Here is a 19,338-nt window from a genome sequence, read left to right on the forward strand (position 1 = left end):
AATGATGCCTTTTATAAATACGCTTTCAATTTAAACTCCCAACTCATGCAAATTAGCAAATGTAGACAATGGTGCTATTATCATTCTTAGTAACATATCCGGTTCGAGATTTTGAACTACCAACCGGACTTGTTCCCTTTCTGAGGGCTTGTTCGTCATCTTGGCTGCCTTTGCCCCCCATTTTGCAACAAAGTCAATGAAGGGTCCCTTGGGATTCTGAGTAGTCGCTTCCAGCTCGCTGATTGTTACTTTTATCTGAGTATTGTATGAGTATTGATTAACAAACCCCTCAGATAGTGCATCTCAATTCTGTTTAGTCAAATCCTCCAGTTTGCCATATCAGATAGCTGCCACGTCTGATAAAGTTCTTCCAAACAATGACATTTTCTGAGCCCCAGTTAGGCCCATTGGTCGTAGAACATTCAAGAAAAGACAAACATAAACAATAGGATCTCCACTCTCATCAAATCTATTAATGTGAGGCATCTTGAACTTTTTCGACAATCTGACAGAGGCCTCGATATAACCGTCTTCAATATTTCGGACAGACTTGAAGCCTTGAGATTTTTTGAGCGCCTTCTCTAGCCTGGTAACTTTTATTATAGCTGGATCAATGTCGTTGATGTCGAAGGGAAGGAGTCCTCCGTGGGGTTGTGCCAGAGGCTTGAGGACTTGAGCTTGTGCTAGCATCTCTTAGGAATCCGAGGATTTGAGGATTTTCAACTGGTGGAGGTGGATCAGGATTTGGCTAGGCAGCCGGGACTAGATGTTCAATAGATGTCGATGCCCCAGATGGGCGTCGCATTTCAGCAATGGTTTCATTCTAAGCAACGATTCTTTGATTCAGTGTATCCATGGTTCTCAGAAAAGCTGTCATCATAGCAGCAACATCTTCTGGACTACTATATGCCATTGCGGGTCTAGGAGAGTTAGCTATTGGTGAACTGAGTGGGTAAGAACAGACAGGTGACTGTTGAGTTCTGTGCTGGTAAAAGCTGACTGATTCTTCTTCTCCGATCAACTGGTGGAAGAGAGACTAACGCTGGCTAACCATAAACTAAATCTTAGATTTTGCAAAGCCTACCAAAGTGAGTCTGTAAAACTTGGGGATATCGGGTCTTTCTAAAGCTATGATTGCAAAACTACCTAGCAAAAAGAAATAGAAAAGGAAAAATAATTATAAAAAAAAAAAAAAAAACTGGACAGCACTTCGGCCAAATTTGTAACATTTATGATCACAGTTGAAGATTTGTATTTCCCACTGAATTTTTCCCTCCACAAACTAATATTAACTTGCATAGTTGATAGGGTGCATTTCTGTACAGTTTCACTGTAAAGAACATACAAAGTAAAAAGAGCCAAAACACCTCTATGAGGGAGTAGGGTTACCCTACATAATTTTGACATGATCTAGGGTTTTACTACTTCAAGCAAGTATTTTCACAAAGTCCTACGTACGGGTGAGCATCTTATCCTTTGTTGGAACAGTCACTATGACTTTACTAAATGCAACTAGGCCGAATGGTCGAAAAGGGTATCTCTGCAAGATTACCTAATATACCTCTCACACCTGACATTCAGAAGTGAAAAGAGGATCAAGCGGCATGACAATAATCCAGATTTGAGGGTTGTGTTTCCAACATGGCAGAGCTCATAACTGGCCAGCCTTTTGGCAAGCTTTTTAGGCAAGCCTTCGCCAAGTCGTCTAGGAATAGCAGATGAAAAACATAGTGACTTAAAGCACCAATGCAAATGCAATGCAAAGAACATATATCTGTAAATAAAATTTCATATCATGAAGTTCAAGTCAAGTTCTCTAACTCCCCAGCAGAGTCGCCAGAACTGTAGCTTGCTTTTCTTGCTCCTTAGAGGGGTTTAGTCTCCTTGGATATGATAGCCCTACAGTTCGAACTCCCGCGGTTCTGAATCTGGTTTCACAAGTGCAATATGACATAGATTAAACAAATGAGAGCCCAAATCTAGCAAATCTTAGAAACTCCATTTATCATTAGAGATGCTAGAAATGGACTACAATGCCAGATTTCAAAGTCGCCACCTAAACATTTTTGAGAAATTTAAGAAACTAGTGACTTGGCTCAGGAACTTAGGTATGAGAGAGGAAGGTCATGAATTGAGCACCCCACTCACCCGATCAAAGATCGGCCTCCACTAATCATGATGTGATTTTTATTAACATTATATGCTCTTGTTCTGATTATTATGCTAACTCACTAGATGAAGCGCACAAGTATAGACTAAGTCACTAACGTTAGAATGTTTTGATTTTATGTTTGTTTGAGAAGTGTTTTGAATATGTGCTACTTGAAAAAGTAAGGTCATATGTACATTAATCAAATCATCCCAACTTAAGCAAAAAAACCTTCATCTACAGGCATTCAAGAGATATATCAACTAAGTACGTAGCCTCATTGTAATATGGTTGATAGGGCAACACAAATACACATGCAATTTGCTAAAGCAAAAATGCTCACCTAGTACTCAATTGAGGCAAGCCAAAGAAGATAAAATAATTAGAAAAATGCATGCTCTAATATGCAAGTGACTAATGCAACACATACAAAATGCAACTAATAGGTTCGATATATTAACATGACATATGGCTCAACTCAAAGCATGCGATGGCACACGTATTCAATTAAGTAGGAAATAACAAGAAGTTTAGAATGATGAACTGAACCCAATGTATGCAAAATGGATGTAAGGCATGGCAATGACATGAAAATGTAAAACATGATGCTACCATTATAAGCATACAAATAAAAGGGAGAAAGAAATGGAGGTTGGAAGACATATACAATATTACAAGTTTGCCTTCATGCAAGACGATCCAAATGTCCGGATTTAAAGTAATTATTACAATACCAAATTAACTAATTTAACTAGCTATTACAAATAACTAAATTTAACTAGCTATTACAATTTCGAACGAATCTAATTAATTTACACATACTACTATCAAAGAATTAATTTTAAAGGACCACAGGAAATGAAGTGTCACATGCGCACAAATGAGAACGCCCTCCTGGAAACCTCTCTGTTTTGCTGCCAAAAATTGTTCTGCTTACAGTCAGAAAATTAATTTGTTTTTGCCCCAACTTCTGCTCTGTTGTGCCATGAAAATGACACTACCTGTATAAAATATGGTGGCCGATCGGCCTTGGAAAGTGGTTGGTGGGGTAGAAAGTTGGTCTGCCAACCACTGTTTTTAGGTATTGCCCTACTACCACAGAAATGAAACAGAACTAAAACAGAGTGTTTCCAGGAGATGTTTGTCCTTTCTACCTCTCCCTATCATGAAACTGATCAAGGGGGGTGTAGACTTGATTCATAAATCATCAATTCTTGCAAAATTGTTACATGATGATCTATGAACTGATAGGACAAAGGGTCAATAAATGAAAATTAAAGACCAACAAAACCATCTCCCTATCATGGAGTTACCTTAAGGGAAGTGGTAGACATTGCTTCTCGAATCATTAGCATCACTAAAGAGTATGTAATGACTTGAGACACAATAGGTTCAATATAACATCCGATTGAACCCAAACCAATTTTATTACTCTTGTTTACCCCTTTTAGTCCAATTTTAACCTCTTTTACATTACCTTGTCATTCTTTATTCATTTTTGTCCAAAAGTGATAACTACATCCACTAACGAAGAGAAGTGTCAAACAAGAAGTTGTGCTTAGTATGAAAGAGATGTAATGCCTCGGTAATGAACCTCCGAAGAGGTTAATTCATTAAGCATGGAAGGTCTCTGTCTCATGCCTTAAACAACAACCAAGTGCTTGAGACAACTCTTAAACAAAAAACAAAAAAAAAAAAACCAAGAAAGCAGGGAGATTGCAGAGATGATTATTACAAATGTGAGTATATGTATGAAAACTATGGAATAAGAGCTATCAACTCAAATAGATTGGCGTCTAAGGCCTAAACCGCCAAATCTATGAGGACTTACAACAATACAAGTATAATATTTAAAGCATAAACTAAGTAAACATGCTAAAACAATCCCAAAACTAGAAAATAGTGTTGAAAATTAGTTTGCAAAGCTAGAAAAAGCAAGTAAAAGAAGAGGAGAACAAAGCTAGTAAGCAAGCCAAAGGAGGGAGTGGCTAACCCCTTTACTTTTGGACCTTAAAGTCACATGCTTTAGCCTCTGAAAACTATAAAAATCAGTAGCTAAAAGTTGATAAATATGTAGGAAAAACAAGGATACAAGCTATGAAATAAGGTTTAAGGAAGGGTGGTTAACCCCTCCACCTCTGGTAGCTTTTGAATCATAAGTTTCAGCCCACAAAACAGTCCAAAACATTGTGAAAAACAGCAAGAAAAGAGAAGGAAAGAGTAGGGTAAATACGGCAAAGGTTATACCTCTTGAAGAGGAGTTACCCCTTGATTCACAAACCACCAAGTGATCACCCTCAATAGCTAAAAATTTGGCTCAATAATCTCAACTAGGAGCCTCAAATTTTTCGTTTACAAAGTGTATATATAGTATATGTATATTGCAAGATAGAGATGGAGAGTGTTTGGCAAGTTTTTCACTTTTGGTAAATTTTTCTAACCGAAAATCAAAAGGGATAGTCATCTATTTATAGAAAAACAGGTTCCTCTGTTGGAAATATCTATATTGAGCCAACTGGTGCAAGGCATGCACATGGGGGGGGGGGACAACTGGCACCAAATATCTGTCTGCCACTGGACATCGGCTGGCCAAGAAAGAGGACAGCCAGTTAATAAAATTGACCTGCCGACCACCTGTTGGCCAGCAGACCTCTAAGTGGTTAGGCTCGAAAAAATTAGGTTTTGGTCCAAAGAAGGTGCAAGGTTTTAGGCTCTGAAGTTAGAAAGTCGAATCCTTTTGCTGAGGAAATTGAACAATTGTACAGCGTACTAATTCATCATTGAGTGTTTCTGTCACGACCCAAACCCGCCCCTATAGGTTTAGCATCGTAACCGACCAGTAATCTTGGGATTACCGAAGGCCTCTGAGACAGATTAACATAATATTAGGGGCTAGCGGAAGCAAATAAGAAATATACAACGTCCATTGAGCTGTGCAGACTTATATGAGACAGAAAAATTTAAAACTTTTTATATACATATAAACACCTTACCTTGAAATCATAACATATATACAGATCAGATAAAAAGGACTTAGCCCCTTTTTCAAAATACATAAGAAAATGTTTAACCAAACAAGAAAACATAACTTAAACTTTAAATTACATAGCGATAGTCACTTGACATATCCGGAACCTCCACGGGAGGCACATAGGTTGGCTAACAAAAACAGATTCTAGGCAGATGCCTCTAAGCCTGGTCACACGCCTGATCACCTACATACATAAATAATACAGTGAGCTAAAGCCCAGTGAATAATAACAGAGTAAAGGGTTTAATGAATGATGTCCATCACAGAGTTATAAATCAAATTCTCATCAAAAGCAGAGTCTTACGCATATTCAGATTCCAAATCATTTTCGTAATCATTTTCATAATCATTTCCATATTCAGATTTTGCATATAATCATACGTGGCACATCCATTAGCGTTAACAAATCTGATGACCCATAAAGGGACGGCCTTAAAGGCATTCTGATGACTCATGTACACAAAAACGTTTCTGATGACCCATGAAGGGACCTGATGACCCATAAAGGGACCTGATGACCCATAAAGGGACGCATATCATGTAGTGCTAAGGATGCCACGGATAATTTTCAAAATCTTGGACAATCATTCATTCATTTCAAAACATAGCGTAGCATTTCAGAAGACAAATCATTTCATGTCATAATGTTCAGAAAATATTTAACATTGAACATAACTTTACAATGTTATTACTCACCGATAGCTGCAGAAGCAAATTAGATAGACTGGACACATCATATAAATTAGGCAGACAAAGGCGCGTGACCTACACAAGCACATAACATATACACATTGAAATACAATATTACTTCATTGATCAAACTTGTCTTTTTCCGTCTAAATAGTCTGAAGTTCTACCACGCTTATTCTTTCTCATTAAATAAATCGGGTTCTAATTTCATATATTCTCTCGTTACTAAGTCTTTCTTTTCCAAATAGATTGATCCTTTACTTGGCTTCTTAAACAATTACTACTAGATCAATGATTTATTCTTCAACTAACTAATTTATGTTGATTGGTAGCTTATTAATCTTTATTGAGTCATAAATCATGTCTAGAATGCTTTGGAAAGAAATGAGAATAAAAATATGAACTAAATGCAACTTTCCAAAATATGCTGAAAATGGGTTTCCGCTCGAGCGCCACTTTGGCCGCTCGAGTGGACTGTAAAATTTGAAAACTTCTGGGAGCTCAATTTTCACGCTCGAGCGAGGACAACGAAAATTCTGAAATTCCAAAATTGCAATTAAAGTCCAAATTTGGTATTCAAAGCTTCAAAACATGTACTTTGGTATACAAACATGGAGAACCATTTATTAAAGTCATAAATTACTAAATCATTTATTCAAAAATCATCTATTCAAAATCATGCCCCAATTGCCAAATTTAGTTTTAATTCATCTTATTAGTATGAACCCACAATTCTAAGATATAAATTAGGCTTTCAAATTCTTGAAATTACAAGATGCATGTGTGATTGAAGCTCAATTTCATATAAGACAAATAAATTCAAACCCAAAAGGGTTATTTTCAGATGAACTTCTATAATTTTGAATCTAATTCAATTCTACACCATTTTACTAATTCCTTTTAATGTACATGAAATTGAAGTTATAGGACCCTTAGGAAAATATTTGCATGTATGACATTAAGATTAAAACTAATTAATTCTTCTTTATTCAAAATTAAATCAATGTTTAATTTTCCATAAACTTGATTTTTCTTATAAAATTTCTTCCTTCTTTTCTTCAAAACATGAAATTGTTTACCTTAAATTCCTCAAAATCCATAATGCATGTATAAAACACTTATCAAATCCAACCAATTTTACATCATCAAGCTCAATTTATAATTTGACTTCTTAATTTATATCACAATTCAATCTCAAGCTCATAACTTTAAAATATGAATTAAATTCTAAAATCTTGAAAACTTACCATGCATGTAATGATAAACTTCCAATATGTGAAGGATGAAGAAAATCAAACTCAAATATTTAATCTCAACATCAATTTCCTAATAATTAATTTCTAATTCATTTTTCATAATCATCCACATGCATGTAACCCATTCCAAATTAATTTCCCTAATCTTATTCTTGAGCTAATTTTTCTTCATTTTCTTACTATTGATTCCACTTTCATCCTTAATTTCAAGTATAATATAAGGATTCTATAAAAATTAAGCATGAATCCATACCTTAAACTTTAATTTCAGCATTTTAATTGATTCACCTCTACTCCCCCTTTTCTTTCCTTCATTGCTTCTTCTAATCCATAGCTTTATCCTTGGCCTTCTTTTGTTACCAGCCGTCCCACACACACAAACCCATTCTCTCTCTCGTGGCTGTTCTTCATCCCCCTCTTTTTTTCCTCTTTCAGATATTATTTTGAGTACACTTCTTGAACTCATATAATAATATAATTATATAAGTACTTGCTGCCCACACCTTACACGTACACACACACATCACAATCAGATTTCTTAGTGCGCGCACACACCCACAATTAGCCTCCTTAGTTCTAGATTCCTCCACAAATTAATTTATGTTTATGATTAATTTAATTAAGCATCATTTAATCTTAATAAATCTTAATCAACACATAATTAAATTAATTATAACAAATCATAAGTCCCACATAAATTAATTAGTTTGGTTTGACTTCCACTAAGGCCCAATTAGTTATATTTAACTTTATCAATCCGAATCAGATTTCTAGTTAGACTCCCAAAAGGCTCCAAATATTAAATTGAATTTATTATCATTATCAATTTCGATTTCCCAAATCATTCAGGCCTTTAATTTCTTATCAGACTCAAATTTTCAACAATAATTTACATTTTCAAATTGGACACATCATAATTAAATTTAATTTATAACAACCACAATTCGCAATCCTCATGACTTAATCAACTCCAATTAGAACCTAATTAATCAAATCCCAATTTTACTAAACTGAATCGAATATTTAATTAAACTCCTAAATGGGTCCATAATTAAGATTAAATTGATTCGACTTCTTAACTTCACTTACTTAAGCCATTTGGACTCTTAATTTCTAATTCCAAAATAAACCTTCAATAAAATCATATACGAGTCAGATTCCACAATTCTCATAAATTCCAAATAAATTATAATACTCGGCAATTAAATCTCAAATCCTCTTAATTAATCAAGTACTAATCATTATACGTGATAGGGTTATTACAGTTTCCCATGAGGCGCCTAAGTCTTAAGGGCGGTCAAAAATGGAGTGTTTACACCGTCATAACCAAAGTGTCTCGGCTCGGGAACTTAGGCATGAGAGGGAAAAGTCATGAATTGAGCACCCCACTTACCCGATCAAAGATCGGCCTCTACTAATCATGATGTGAATTTTATATACATTATATGCTCATGTTCTGATTATTAATATACTACATTACTATGTGAAGCAAACAAACATAGATTGTTTCGTTTGCTTTGGAAATGACTTGATTTTATGTGATTTGTTTTAAAAGAGTTTTGAGTGCACACAACTCAAAGGGAAATAAATGAGCTCGTACATACATTTAATCAAAATCATCACTAATGCAAGTAAAATAACCTTCATCCACAGGCATTCAAACAGTTGTTTCGAGTAAGCATGTAGCCTCATGGTAAGATGCTAAGCATGGCAACAATTACACACATGAATATGCTAAAGCCAAAAAAATGCTCACCTAGTACTCCGAGTTAAGCCAAAGAAAAAGAAAGCAATTAGAAAAATGCAAACCCCTAACAATGCACATGACTAATGCAACACATATAAGAATGCAACTATTAGGTTCGATTTATTAACATGTCATATGGATGAACTCAAAGCACGCGGTAACGCACATATTCAAGTAAGTAGGAAATGACAATGATATTCAAAAATGATGAATCAAACCTTAATGCATGCAAAAATGGATACAAAGTATGGTAATGATATAAAACGAAAATATGATATTATATGCAACTACGGTGAGCATGTAAATAAAAAGGAGAAAGAAATAGCGGTTGGAAGATATACATATATTACAAATTTGCCCTCACACAAGAGGGTCCAAATGTCCTAATCAGCTAATTATTACAAATACAAATGAACTAATTAATTACATGAACTATTTAATTACAAACACAAATGAATTGGCTAACTAATTTAATACAAAATACAAATTGAAGTTGCTAAATTAAGGGGATTAAAGGAGAGTAACAAGCTCACGAGGGACCCTCACTACAGTTCGGACTCTCGATTTGTGTCATGGTTCTAAATCTGAACCAAAGAGTCCAAATCCGGCAAATCGTTTTGAGAAACAGATTTTTTTTTTTTTGAAAAGAAGTGCCAAACATGGACTGCTTTGCCAGATACAGAGTTGCCACCTAAATATTTTTTTATGGGAGAATTTAGGAAACCCTGACTCGGTGCCGACGGCCACATGTCCGTCATCACCGGAGTTGTCTCGGCTCGGGAGCTTGGGTACGATCGGGAAAGGTCAGCTATGAGCACCCCCTTTCGCCCGGTCCGAAGACCGGCCTCTACTAACCATGATATCCAATTTTGAAAACGTTTATGTGTTCTTAATCCGGTTATTAGCCTAGAATTACTATGTTATGCACGCAGCAAACAAGTATAGACTAGATTGCTTAATTTGGAAAGAAACATTGCATATCCGTTTGTTTTGAAAATGCTTTGGAATTTGCTACTCGCAAGTAGGCTAAAACACGGATTTTAATGAGTTTTTCCAACTCAAACAATCCAACCTTCACCCACAGGCATTTCAAACAGTTTAACACATAAGCATTTAGCCGCATGGTAAGCATACTGTCATATTAACATTAACACGCATGCGAGATGCTAAAGCATAAATACTTACATCGTACTCCGTGCCAAAACAGTAAACTAGTTAGCAAACATGCATGTCGTAGTTCATGTTAATTTGCCTAATGCAACACATACAGGATGCAATTAGATAGGCTCGGCTAATCTAAGCATGGCATATGAAATGCAATCAACTATCACATATTCAATTTTGAATTGAGGTAAAAATGCAGTTAGCGTGATGTACCGAGCCTAATGCATGCAATATAAATGCATGGATGCACACATGCATAGCATAAGGTATGCTAATTTTAAAGATGCCCAAATCTACCATCATAAGCAGGTAAATAAAAGGAAAGAAAGAAGTGGGGATTGGAAGACATGCACACCACCCACACACACTTATTACAGATTTGCCCTCACTCGGAGGGACCAAATAAATATTACAGTCCTAAAATAATAAACAAATAAAATTATTACAAAATTTCCTAATTAATTAAAAGAAAGGAAGCAAAAGAAAGAAGAGGGTGGCCACAGCCTCTGCCTCGGGATGCGCAGATGATGCATGCTCGGAACCCGGCTCGCCCGAAAAACCCGTACCGTACCCCTGCCACTTCTGTTTGTACTGCCTTGTCTCTCTGAAAATTGCCCAAGTCCTGGAGCAGGTTCCTTACACACTGCAGAGCACCACCGGCCAGACATAATTCCTACCGGCACTCCAGAATTTCCATCGGCTGCTGAGTTTACAATCGGCACTTAAAATATTGCCGGCCGGCACTGAATTATGCCGGTCGGCAGAAACTTCCTGCAGAGACAGTTTGACAGCAAACAGAGAACAGACAGTGCATGGCATGGGGTTTTCAGGTACATGTGAGCATGGTTATGCTTCCTATCATGTTCTGAACTCAAGGAAGTATGACCTTTGATCCTCGAGCCATCAATGGTGCATGATGACCCAAGGAATCAAATTTGCCACTTAATGTAAAGATGCATGCAACATACAAATGAAGACCAAGGCATTATCATGTTGAAGTCAAAGGCCCCGGCGACCGAGAATCAAGGCACATTACATCACTTGAAGTATGAATGTCCCTTGACCCTCATATTTGGCTTGACACCCCAAGCCAAATGGTGCAATGCATGTTATGCTCAAAATGCGACATGATGCTAAATATGCAAGACATGCCAAATGTCATGCAACAAATATGACAAGTATGTAATGCTAGCATGTAAAATGCAAGTGTGATACAAAACATGGACCAATTTGACGATGGGATTAATATACCACAAAGCTTAATGGAGCAACCATGCAATGAACATGAAGCAAGCATGCAATGGGACCTTGAAGTGATAAAGGTGTAGGCCTTGACTCACCTCAAAACAGCACCAAAAGTGCTCAAAATGATGGACAAACTCTCATGTCAAAATGCAAGCCAATAGACCCAAGGCTAAGGCACCAAAAGGGCCACTTCCTTTCCACAAACAAGACCAAATCATGGCATGGTTTAGACAAGTAAGAACAGAGTTTTTACATGCAAAATGGGACTCCAAAAGCTCCTAGTATGGCAGCTACAATACCTCTCATGAAATGCTACCACCAAGACTCATTCCTAGGCATAAGAGAGTACACCCTCAAGGCATAAAAGAGGTCAAGCATGCACACATACAAACAGGATTCTTGGACTAAAATATCATGGCAAACAACTTCAACTCATTAAAGTGGATCAACTAAGGCATGCTAGTGACTCATATACTTGAGGGCTCACAAGCCAAAATGCATGGCAACCATATCAAACATGTCAAACATGACCAAATGGATAGCCAACAGACTTTAAGCATGGAAAAATAGTGCTAACATCTTCATGGAACCAAACCAACACATGCAAAAATCATGGTCTAAACACAAGGGACATTTCTAGGCCAAATGGAGCAATACAAAGCAAGTACTACAAGCATACAAGGAGGCACAAATCCGGCCAAAAACAGAGATCCCACATGACCTAAAAACACCCCAAAAGTTCTGAAATGAAGCAAAAACCAAGCAAGCATGCACGTCACCCTTTTGGGCCACAACTCAAGGAAACAAGACCGTAAAGGGAGAGGGGTGTCCCTCCCCTATGAAAGACTTCAAACCGAATTTTTAAACACTAAAAATACACTGATTTTCAGTGGTGAAGAGATCAAAATGCAAAGATGACCAAAGCTTAACCAAAGAGGCAACAAAAGTGGCCAAGCAAGGCCTAATAGAGTGAGTTTGCACTCAAAACACCAAACAACCTTAATGAAAGTTCTAAAGCATGAAAATATAGGCCTTTTTCATGTTATATACAAAAGCTAAATCAAAAAGCAAAATAGGTAAAAGATGATTGCAAGTTTGGGGAATATAAGGCAAGATGCTCACCCTTGAAGAACCTTTGAAGAACAAATGGTCTAGCCCTCTTCTTTTGATCAAAACCAGTCCAAAAACTCAAGAAACAACCCCCCAAGTCCCTCAATCTCGGAGCAAGGTGTAATAGTGTGTGTAATGGTGCAAAAGTAAGGTAAAAACACACTTTTGAGCTAAGAAACACACACAAAGGAGGAGAGAGAGGGAGATATAGAGATAATATGTATCTATATCTCTAAGCTCTGGTTTTTGGTTCCAACTTTCTAACCTAGATCAAAGAGGAAGGCCCTCCCTCTTATAAGACTCCCTCTTGCAAAGCTTATACAACAAGCTTGCTTAGAGGGATATCCCTCCATACACGTGTATGGAGGGAGGCAGAGTTGGTGCCAGCTATCACAAAATATCTCCATAAAGTGGATGAACAGTGGTCAGCTGCCCAAAAAAGTTGTTTCGACAAAAAAGAGTGCCGACCGGCAACAAAATATGCCGACCGACAATAAAATGTGCCGACCGGCAACAAAAGGTGCCGATGGAAGCAAAAGACCGGCCGGTGGCCTCTAGCCACTGCCGGTGGTGTGTGGGGGTGCCTCACAAGGCATTCCCTACCCTTCCAAGGCAAAACACAAGTGTTCGGTGTGAAACCAGACACTAAACGGTCAAGTTCGGAGATCCTGAGGCAGGGCGCACGAGCCGAAACCTCCGGGAACTCTAAAAGAACACATACATGAATAATCACCGAGTGTTCCAAGCGGTGACGTCCAAGTCTCAAGGACGGTCAAAAATGGGGTGTCTACAGTTGCCCCTTTTTGACAGAAATCGAAAGTCATAACAATGACGGGAGTGAATGTCAAAGCCCAGAGACGACCCATTTTTGACAAGGCCGAAGACTTAGACAAACATGCAAGACAAACAAGATATGCGCCCGAAGGCAGGGGCAAAATGCAAGACAATGCAGAGAGCTGGACATAACTTATGATCATGCAAAGAAAGTTGTAACGAAGCATACATGCGACAGTTTTAAGCTAGCACACATCAAACTACACTATAATGCAGAAAGGATGTAAGAGAATTATGCCATTCTCAATACGTCTCACTCGGGAGATACAATACCTGTGCGGCTCGTCTGGTTGCACCAACCTCAAATGAACCGTACATACAATATCGTGCCTGCACAGAAAACAAGCCTAATAGGTACAAAATTGTTAACAACATGTATATTAGTATACTCGAAATGCGTGACAGCGCAAAGCAAGTGGGGAGCATAACAATGCTATAGAAATATGAACATGTAAGTGGAGCATGCGGTCTATGCTGGTAATGAAATTGATCATAAGCATGCGGTCTACGCAAGCAATGAAATTAACGAGAATGCGGTCTACGCAGTCAACACATGCGGTCTACGCAGGTGATGAAATTAAAATAATCATGCGGTCTACGCAATCAAAACATGCGGTCTACGCAGGTAATAAAGTTAATCAAGATGCGGTCCACGCAATCAAGACATGCGGTCTACGCAGGTAATGAAATTAAGATGCGGTCTACGCAATCAAAATATGCGGTCTACGCAATCAAGACATGCGGTCTACGCAGGTAATGAAATAAATATGCGGTCTACGCAAGCAAAGCATGCGGTCTACGCAAGTAATGAAATAAATATGCGGTCTACGCAAGCAAAGCATGCGGTCTACGCAAGTAATGAAATTAAGATGCGGTCTACGCAATCAAAGCATGCGGTCTACGCAGGTAATAGAATTAAGATGCGGTCTACGCAATCAAAGCATGCAGTCTATGCAAGTAATGAAATTAAGATGCGGTCTACGCAATCAAAGCATGCGGTCTACGCAATCAAAGCATGCGGTCTACGCAAGTGATGAAATTAAGATGCGGTCTACGCAATCAAAGCATGCGGTCTACGCAGGTAATGGAATTAAGATGCGGTCTACGCAATCAAAGCATGCGGTCTACGCAAGTAATGAAATTAAGATGCGGTCTACGCAATCAAAGCATGCGGTCTACGCAAGTGATGAAATTAAGATGCGGTCTACGCAATCAAAGCATGCGGTCTACGCAGGTAATGGAATTAAGATACGGTCTACGCAATCAAAGCAAGCGGTCTACGCAAGTAATGAAATTAAGATGCGGTCTACGCAATCAAAACATGCGGTCTACGCAGGTAATGAAATAAATATGCGTCTACGCAAGCAAAGCATGCGGTCTACGCAAGTAATGAAATTAAGATGCGGTCTACGCAATCAAAACATGCGGTCTACGCAGTGAAAACATGCGGTCTACGCAGGTAATGAAATTAAGAAATATGCGGTCTACGCAAGTAATGAAAGGTATTGTTACACAACATGATTGAAACAATTTAAGGAATTCACGAGGTATGAAAAGGATACAGGGCGGGACATTCCTCGCACGCATCGAGCATTGTTCGCAGAAGTTGTGGCCTGAGGTCAACTCGAAGGTTCACATTTCAAAAGTGCACGTCTTCAAATGGTTTAAAGTAACGAAGGTGCGCAAACGCGTCGTTGACCCGAACAAAGGTACGGAAGGTGCGTTGACCGCAAGGGGAGTTTTACTGGCATCAATCTGATACTTTGCTTCCTTGTTACTCTATGCTTTACTTTCCTTTTTACTAGTAATTTGAGCACATTGCACTGCCTCGGGCAGGTTTTATTCTTTTTCAAAGTTACACTTTTGCAAAACACGTGATGGGAATGAAACAATTCATTTTGTTCAAAAGATGTTGCATTTGTAAACTTCTTATGCATCGCATCGCAAGGTATCACACCACAATGTGAACGAAATTGAACTCATTTTGGAAATTTGCATCGTAATAATCAGGTAGTGAACCGACTTACAACTCGATAAGCAAAACAAAGACATAATATAACCAAACAAGCGTGAGTACAACTCGATAAACAAATCAAAAATTCAAAGAGGGTGAAATACAACTCGATAAGCAAATGCACAACAAGTTGACAATCGGACAGGCGTGCCCCTGCAAGAATCGATCACCGGGGAGGGGTTGGAGGTGGTGAAATTCCCTGATGCCTAGTATAAACAGCTTAGGAAACCAGAAGGAAGCTCCATCGGCTTGGGGGAGAGACCATCGGCTACAAAGAATGGCTACCGGCCATAAAATTTCCTTGTCGACAAACTATTATGGCCGGTCGGCAAACAGTTTGGCCGGCCGGCACTAAATGAGGGGATCAGCAGAATGTTGACACCTGTCCCCCACTCAACCTTATCTCCTACAAAAGATCCCAACTTCGTAGTTTTTATCATTTTCACACTGATTTGCTCCAATGGAAGAGTTTCTTGCTCAAAACCTCATAGCTTGGATTGCTAGCTTGGATGGCTCGGAAAAAGTGAATTTCCGGGGTTTTGGCATAAATGCACTATTCACTCTGGGTTGCACCCCCTTACACTTCCCGTTTCTTCATGCCGCGGCAAGGTTTTGGAATCCGGTGACACATGTCTTTAGCTTCGCCGGGCAAGAGATATGTCCTACCTTTGAAGACTTTCGAGCCTTAATGGAGTCCGAGCGCGACGAGGAGCTCCTGCCCCAACTTAATTTTGGTCATGCCCAATCCTTAGGGCGCATGTGCGGATTCAGCATGCGTGACGCTCGGTCCCTGATTTGTGACGGGATGCTGGACATTCCGAGTTTGGCCAATCGATTTTCTGATGCTGGTGATCGCAGCAACCATCACTGGCAAGGCTTCCGGCGGCACGCCCTCTGTTTGTGCATGCTATCCCATTTTCTATTTGTCTCAGGCTCTGGAGGGGCTAGTGTCCGGCTGATTGAGGTTGCCCAAGGCTTGAGAGAGGGCAAGAGCTGTATTGCCATGGCTCTGGCCGAGACGTTAATGGGCTTAGACGCCTTTTATCGCCATGAGACGACCAGATTAGCAGGAAGTCCACTACTACTACTACAGGTAATGTTTCCCACCCAATCTCGCATTCATGTATTGCTCACATCACTCGGCCCTCAAGCTCGGTATTTTCTCACAAAAACCCCATTCTCACTCGTCTCTCCTCGTACATCTCTCTATTCTTTACTCTCTCATTTTTCAATCCCTCCCCAGGTATGGCTGATGGATAAGCTACAAGTTGTGGACTCCTGCCCAACATATTCAGCTCGCGGCTACTTCTTCCGGCACCGTCTAGTCAATGCCTTGGATGAGGGATGGTGGTTCGCTTGGATGTGTCGTTTGTCCGCAGACCGTATTGCTTGGCGTGCCCTTGGCTGGACCTTCCGGCAATGAGTTACAACATGCCCCGGCAGACTGGGATTCAATTGATTGGTCTCACTCACTGTGTATTCTACTTCCCATTTCGGATTCGACGCCAATTTGGCCATGATCAGACCTGCCCGCCAGAGGGGATAGAGTATCCTGCTGCATTTCCAGCCCGAGGCGCACAGCTTGCTTGGCATGCCACCGCATAGAGGATGAGAGAACTCCTGGCTCCCGCTCTTACTTTCAGTTGCACTTTGTCTGACGAGTGCGTGGATTGGCTTAACGAAGAAGCACAGATTGGGCCCAGCTTGGCATCAGAGGCTTCGACCAACTCTGGGAGGGGGCGCAGGAACACCTGACTTGACTATGCCCCAGATTTATTGCTTTATTAGTACTTTCAAGTTTTCTTTATGAATGTAATAAAAAGCAACTTCAATTGTATGCAAGAGCAGGAGAACTCTGTTTTGAAATCAATGAAATTGAAAGTTGTGGTACTGAAAATTTTCCGTTTGGTCCAAAGATGGTCGACGTTGTAAAAAGATTATTTGAACAAAGTCAGCTTTTATTAAAACTTCTCAAAAACATTTTTGATGTGGATCAGAACTGGACACGCCAGAGATTTGTCACTGAGACGCACAACCCCAGATCCCCGCAACTAGAAAGTTGCCCCTAGTCTGAAGAGCGCCGCAGCACTGCACAGCAACAGAAAGTTGCCCCTAGTCTGAGTAGCACTGTATTGGGGATTCCAACGAATGCTGATAGACAGAGATGACTAAGATGATCAAATGGATAAAGTTGATCGGGGAAGTGTTATGGCTGAACTTCAGGATGAAGCTGCCTACGTATCCCAAGGATGGGAATCAAGCCTTACGTAGTTCCGGCTTAGGTTCGCTCGAGTATTTTCACTCTCCTTTTGCGCTCTAACTTTTGCCAAGGCCGCCCTTTGCGGGTTTTCAGCCTTGAGAGCTCAGTTTTTATATTTTCTAATTTTTTTGTGCTCTGACTTTTGCCTAGGTCGCCCTTTCGAGTTTTCGGCCTAGCGAGCCTCTCAAGGGTAGTATTTCTTCAACTTGTCCATGTTGATCGGTTGGGAAAATTCCAAGCCATGTAAGTCCATCAGAACCACAGCTCCACCTGACCAGATAGCTTTGATGATGTAGAGACCAGTCCAATTGGGTCTGAACTTGCCCCTCGGGTCGTGGATGGGAGCTCGGTTGTCCTTGAGCACCAAATCCCCTTCCTTTAGATTTCTGGACTTAACCTTCTTGTTAAAAGCCCGCGCAATTCTGCGTTGATAACTCTGAACGTGATACAGCGCTTTCAGCCTTCTCTCGTCAAAGAGCATGAGTTCCTCGAACCTGCTCTGCTGCCAATCTGCCTCAGCTATCTGACACTCAGCCAATACCCGTAAAGACGGAACTTCAATTTCAATAGGTAGAACGGCCTCCATTCCATAAACTAACGAATACGGAGTCGCTCCGGTAGAAGTTCTAATTGAAGTCCTGTAGCCCCACAGAGCAAAAGGCAACTTATCTGGCCAATCTCGATAGGTCTCCACCATTTTCCGCAGTATGTGCTTGATGTTCTTGTTGGCGGCCTCAACTGCTCCATTGGTTTGCGGCTGGTACGTAGATGACTTATGAAAAGCCACGTTATACTTTTCTAACAAGTCGACCACTTCTTTCTTAAAGCGGGATCCATTATCCGAAATGATCTCGTTTGGCACCCCGTAACGACAAATGATGTTGTTTCTGATGAACTTGGCGACATGCGACGCCTTCAACACCGCGTATGATTGGGCCTCGACCCACTTTGTGAAATAATCTATCGCTACCAGGATATACTCATGCCCGTTCGACCCCTTCGGGGTAACAGCTCCGATCACATCAATTCCCCAAATGGAAAATGGCCACGGGGACGTCATGTTGTATAGCTTGGACGGTGGGATGTTCATACGGTTTGCATGGATCTGGCATTTGTGGCATCGCCGAACAAAGCCGATATAATCTTCCTCCATGGTTGACCAGTAGTAGCCCTGTCTGAGGATCTTTCTGGCCAGCATTACTCCATTCATGTGCGCACCACACTCCCCTCCATGGATGGCCTCCATTAGGCGCTTCGACTCTTCAGCTTCTACACAGAGCTTATGCATTCCTAGATGACCCCTTTTGTACAGCTTGCCCCCGCAGATGATGAACTGAATAGCCATTCTTCTAATGGCCCTCTTATCCTTGGCGCTTGCCCCTAGTGGATACGTCTCCTTTTCCAAGAAGTTCCAAATATCGTAATACCAGGGGTTGTCGTCTTGAGCCTCATCTATGGCGGAAATCGACTCGTATGCTGGTGCAAACTTCTGATCAATGATGACTGGACGCATCCGGACTCCGGACGGGATGTCTATCATGGAAGATAGAGTTGCTAGTGAATCTGCGAACCTGTTGTTCTCTCTTACGAGGTGGGTGAAATTTAGCTTCTCAAACCGAGGAATTAACAAATCCAGGGTTTGGTGGTAGATCATCATCCTTTCCTCCTTGACTTGCCAGTCTCCTTTTGCTTGAGACACAACAAGGTTTGAGTCCCCAATGACGTCCAACCGTCTTGCCCCTAGTTCTAGGGCTGCTTCCAAACTAGCAATACATGCCTCATACTCTGCCTCATTGTTCGAGACTTTGAACTGGAGCTTGAATGCTAAAGGGATATGA

At 40.1% G+C, this 19,338-nt stretch overlaps 1 long non-coding RNA gene across 1 annotated transcript; it reads right to left on the minus strand.

The window, feature by feature from the left end:
• Positions 1-2,854: 2,854 nt before the first annotated feature.
• Positions 2,855-7,566, minus strand: LOC114257472 (uncharacterized). Its single transcript, XR_003627627.2, has 3 exons — positions 7,380-7,566; positions 5,877-5,945; positions 2,855-5,364 (listed from the first exon to the last, which is right to left on the minus strand). It is a non-coding gene; the product is annotated as an uncharacterized LOC114257472 (long non-coding RNA).
• Positions 7,567-19,338: the final 11,772 nt, after the last annotated feature.

This window comes from Camellia sinensis, chromosome 8, assembly GCF_055761805.1.
Source record: "Camellia sinensis isolate YWXY chromosome 8, ASM5576180v1, whole genome shotgun sequence".
Taxonomy (NCBI): Eukaryota; Viridiplantae; Streptophyta; class Magnoliopsida; order Ericales; family Theaceae; genus Camellia; species Camellia sinensis.